Source organism: Lytechinus variegatus, chromosome 5, assembly GCF_018143015.1.
Source record: "Lytechinus variegatus isolate NC3 chromosome 5, Lvar_3.0, whole genome shotgun sequence".
NCBI classification, from domain to species: Eukaryota; Metazoa; Echinodermata; class Echinoidea; order Temnopleuroida; family Toxopneustidae; genus Lytechinus; species Lytechinus variegatus.
Window position 1 is genome coordinate 45,311,647 of NC_054744.1, and position 5,950 is coordinate 45,317,596.

A 5,950-nucleotide genomic window follows, 5' to 3' on the forward strand; every position below is an offset into this window, starting at 1 on the left:
GATTACAATGACTACACAACGTGCTTCATGTGTTCAGATGTAATTCTAACAAAATCAGCCAGCGCTTGGCACTGGTGAAATATGTATACTAGTAAGTGATTCCTAAAATATAGTCGTCAAGATCTCCCTGTTTGGGGTCAATATATACAAAAATTTCGGCTCGCGCTTCGCGCTCGCATTGTTTAGCGAGACAGGTACGTATCATGATTACAAAATCGATTATAATGTCCCTTTTTAGGTCTGAATATCAAAAATTTTCAGCTCGCGCTTCGCGCTCGCATTATTTGATTGCTGAGATGCGTATTTTTATTTATGATTACAATGACTACAAGTGCTTCCTTAAAATGTCTCTATTAGGTCAGTATTCCTGATAATTGAGCGCGCTCACTAAGTGACTCAAAATTTTTGCTGGTGCCCCCCCTGCCGTGACCCACGGTACGCCACTGACTCTTGTGAATATTTTGGCCCCATTGCCATTGTACGCAATACTGTTTGGGCCAGTGGCGGCTATTTTAGATATCAAAATACAGCAATGTTCCCATATATGACATTATAAATGATATATCTCGTTAATGATGATTTGCATATATTACTTCGTTCATACATCGCGATTTTTTGCAGTTTAGTGCTCATTTTTGTGAAAATTATTTTTCCCTATTCATATTGTACATGATAGTGTATACAATGGCCTATGGCGGCCATTTTGAATATCAGGAAAATAAATATTTTTCATAAATTATTTTTTAAGATTGTATTTCACTCCTGCCACACAATTTCATGTATTTCACAGACAATGTGCGGACAATTTTATGATTTTCATGGGTAATTTGCATATTTTGGCGGCCATATTGGATTTTGCCGATTTGCGGAAAATGCTCAAGGTTACACGAGTGGCATCATCCAGATTCGTAATCAGCAACCTCGAATTGACAAGAAACCATCAAAATATATTGTATATATAAAAACAAGGTTATGCCTCTTCTATCCTGGACTACTACAGAAGTTCGTGTAGGCAGTCTAAGTTAAAACTGAGGGACTACGTCGGTGACGAGATAACGACCCCAGCTGCCGCCAGTTCTGCACCGACATGACTGGTAAAAAATCATGTCATTATTGGGGGCTCGATCTCGTCCTAATTCGTTGAAGCCACATCTCTCTTATCTGGGGGCTACTCATCGAGGGGTAACACAGTCTGCGGAGGCTTAGGCCGAGTGGAAAAGACATCGCAAGCTGCGGAGGCCAGGAACTGGACCGACCACCAGGGCCGAGTGGGGCATATGTCAGACCAGATAGGATGATGGGGGCTCACATCAACGATTACCGTTAAGTTATATTTTGTTATCCATAATCCACGTCTATGTATATTTTCTTGTACAATTATTGTTAAAGAAATCAAAAGAAATATTGAAAAGGTTTAAATTAAATCTTTCATAACTGTAGTCCTCAGTTTTTACGTATTCCTTATTTGGTGTCAAGCAGCAGTAGTTACATAATTAAAAAAAGTCACTTCCAACGTGACAATGTTAAACCTGAGGGCGCTAAATTCATATTCGACCTTTAGAGCGCGAATTCGATGTTTGTCATGGGGGGCCAAAGTCATGTTCAACCTAGGGAGGGGCGCCAAATTCATATTCGGCTTGTTGGGCTCCAATTTGATGTTTGACCGGGGGAGGGGAAAATTCATGTTTCACATGGGGGCGTCAAACTCATGTTTGCTCGCATCATTGTTAGATGCCCATCCTGTTCATGATTACTAAAAGTGCTTAGAAAGTCTAAATTTTGGGTCAGATTATAAAAAAAAAATTAATCTCACTCTTCGCGCTCGCTTCATTTGTTTAGAAAGGTGACGATCCTGTTCATGGTAAGATAAAGCGCTTAGAATGTCCAAATTTTAGGTCAGAATATGAAAATTTTCGGGAAAGTTCACAGAGGCGCCAAACTTAGGTCTGGCCCCCGGGGTGCAAAATCCTGGGGCGGTATTCTGAACATTGTCTTATCTCTGTTTTTTATCTTATCTCAGAGATATGACAAAATCGGTATTCTGGGGCGGTATTCTGAACATTGTCTTATCTCCATATTTTATCTTATCTCAGAGATATGACAAAATCGGTATTCTGGTGGATGTCATAACTTTTGTCACAAAAATTGTCATAAAATTTGTCTTATCTCTTTGGCGCGCACCAACAATACGCGGCTTTAATGCGCGTAATCCTTTTATACAAGCAAAAGATATGACAAAAGTTATGACAGGGGGTAGCAGTCATAAATTTTGTCATATCTTTTAGTACCAAATATCCCGATACCCTGCCGACTGAATGTCAAGCATGTAACGATATCATTTAGATTAGATTGTGGTATTAGTTTCACTCATCATCCACGACAATTTTTAAAATTATTTTTTCATGCTACAATTAGTTAGGCCCTACATATTAATTTCTCTTTTTTTTCTCTGTTTTCCTTATTTTTCTACTTCTCTAAAATCCTTCACAGCTCCCTGTCTCTCTTTGTAATTAAGCGCATCAATATTCGCGTAGTTGCGCGATGCCACCAACAGAATTGGGAATACCCCCTACCTGTCACGGGGCATTCCTATTGGCTAGAAGGGCTCCCACTGGGAACTAACGATGATTTTGATTGGATTGCTTCCGAAAAGATGGGCGGGAACTTTGAGAGATATGACAGGGAAAAGACAATGTTCAGAATACCGATTTGTGACAATCATAGCGGTGTCACATCTCGGAGAGAAATGACAAAATTTATGACAAAAGTTATGACAGAGTTACAGAATACCACCCCTGGTTGATGTCATAACTTTTGTCACAAAAATTGTCATAAATTTCGTCTCTTCTCTTAAGCGCGCACCAAAATTACGCGGCTTTCAATGCGCGTAATCCTTTTATTCAAGCAAAAGATATGACAAAAGTTATGACAGGGGGTAGCAGTCATAAATTTTGTCATATCTTTTAGTACCAAATATTCCGATACCCTGCCGACTAAATGTCAAGCATATAATGATATTATTTAGATTAGATTGTGGTAGTAGTTTCACTCATCATCCATGACAATTTTCAAAATTATTTTTTCATGCTACAATTAGTTAGGCCCTACATATTAATTCCTCCTCTTTTTCTCTGTTTTTCCTTCTTTTTCTACTTCTCATCTAAAATCCTTCACAGCTCTGTGTCTCTCTTTGTAATTAAGCGCATCAATATTCGCGTAGTTGCGCGATGCCAGCAACTGCAGTGGGGATACGCCCTACCTGTAACGGGGCCTTCCTATTGGCTAGAAGGGCTCCCACTGGGAACTAACGATGATTTTGATTGGATTGCTTCCGAAAAGATGGGCGGGAACTTTGAGAGATATGACAGGGAAAAGACAATGTTCAGAATACCGATTTGTGACAATCATAGCGGTGTCATATCTCGGAGAGAAATGACAAAATTTATGACAAAAGTTATGACAAAGTTCCAGAATACCACCCCTGGATACGCGCCTGTGTCCCGGGGGGGCCACTTACATTGGCGAGTGGATACCATGCGCGACCAAAAAAACACGTAAAAAGGATGTCTTTTTCACGATAGGGCACGTTACGTACGTAACGTGATAAGGGTGTCAAAAACACAAAAATAATGAAAAAAGGGTATCTATTTCGCTAGGAAAATTACGTGTTTAGGGTCGAATATGCGGGGATGATAAAACAAAATTGAAATGTTTTATAAAGGATGTCTTTTTTGCCCCAAAACTTCGTGTTTAGAGTCCGATTTGCGCGAGGTGTAGAAGGTGGGGTCGTAGTACTAAACCAAATAAGGTAAAGCCGACGACCGAAGGACCCGTAACAATAAAACATTCCTGTACTTGATTAGGGGTTCATTTCAGGGAACATTACCAATAAGAGTATCGTTTTGTTTCCAATACTTGTTAAGGGTAGGGTTTCACACACCAATACTTGTTAAGGGGTGCATTTTCGGAAAGTGGAAATTACATGTTTAGGGTGCTTTTCGAGACTTCATGGTCGCGCATGGTATCCACTCGTGAATGGAAGTGGCCCCCCGGGGCCTGTGTATATATATATATATATATATATATATAATATACATATATATGCAACAGAAAGACCACTTAGGTAGTATTATTATTACACCAAGCCTAAAATTAAACTTTTGAAAAGATTGCATACACCTTTATTACTACATGTACATCAGAAATTGACAATTATAACCTCAACGATCATGATCTCACTTAGTAGCTGCTAAAAACTGCCCTTATATACGTTTTCAATTGATGGCAAGGAAAATAACAAAAATGTAATGTTAAGAAAATACACATACAAATATCTTTCATGAATAGATGGAAAAGAAAATATCCCATAACAAAAGTTAGAATACATTTAGTATTGTCGAATTTACCGATTATTTCATTAATTACTTTTTATTTCCCATTCATTTCATACATTTAAAAAAAATACCTGTCTCAAAAAGAAAAAAATGTGCCATGTTGTTGTGAAAGTTTTTCTTTTACCAAGGGCAACGTAATATTTATTTCAGGTCTGCTGGGCAAGATTTTCTAATGCACTGTATATCTTTACTCTAAAATGACTCGCAATTTTTTTTCTTAAAAAATCAACTTAAATCGTATGGTACAAAAAGAACGCCTGAACATGATTTAAATACTCAACATTCCTACTCTTAGTATAGCTTATTACTACTCAAGTTCTTTAATTTATCATTCCATATTGCATACTCTCTCTCTCCCTCTTCCTTCTTTTGTTGCTCCTCTCTATTATTATTATCATTATTAGTAAAATAATAATTATCATTTGTCTTCTAAAGTATACACCCTTATCTCCAATGCCCACATTCCACAGAACGAAGACCCTTGAAAGATCACGGTAAGACAAAATTGGCAAGGTCTTTCAGTAGACCTCAAGATTAGTGAAATGTGTTGTCTGTGTAGAATGGCTCTGAAAACCCTGAAAGACCAAAAAACAACATTTATAACAAGATTCCCGTACGACCGTGCAGACAGCTATCAGTTTACTGAGAGACAAATAAGACCATTGAGAGATCACTGAAAGATTATGGCGTACTGCGGGAGATGTTTGAAAGATCAATCAAATTCTATGAAATACCAACAAAGCCCTCTGAAGGAACTCTGAAAGACTGACCTAGACCACCGACAGGATCTCTTAAAGACCGAATTTCAAAGACACCCCACCCCCCAAAAATAAGTAAAGAGACTGTTGAAAGATCATGAAAAACTGATAAGAACTTTGAAAGTTCATCAAAAGACCGCTGAAAGACCGCCAAAAGACTTTTTCCCTCAAAGGCCACTGAAAGACTGTTTTAAACCGTTTAAAAAAGTTTTGGGGATCACGAAAAGACCTCATATCTTTGAAATTTCGTCGAAAGACCTTTGAAAGATCAAGCGATTTTCATGGTCTTTCAGCATGTTCAGAGGGCTTGCTCTCTATGTGGAATGGGGGTCTAAAGAACTGGAGTAACAATCGGCATGGTACAGACCATTTAGGATGGGAGACCATCCAAGTTGGGGACCGGATTAGGTGGTTTGTGCTAATTCTAGGACATTTCCATTAAGTTGTAGGTTGTAAATGCCTGTGTGCACATTAACACTGAAAAGCAGGCGGTATTTATTATTACATCAGCTCACACCAAAGAAGTGTTGACTCAACACCATTTTGATAATGACTGATGTTAATTAAACACTTCTTTGGTGTTGCCGTCAAAACCAAACTGGTGTTGCTATAATCAGATTCTGTGTTAGTGCTAGATCAACACCAGACCTATATGACAGTGTACCGGGAGGCCAACTGGCAAGTCATCAAGGATTTAGTAGTTATGAACTTGACAAGATTAAAAGTTGGACAGGTGGCTACAGGCTATACTCCCACAATTTTACTTTCGTTTCTGTAAACTAGCTCACGGTCATCCCT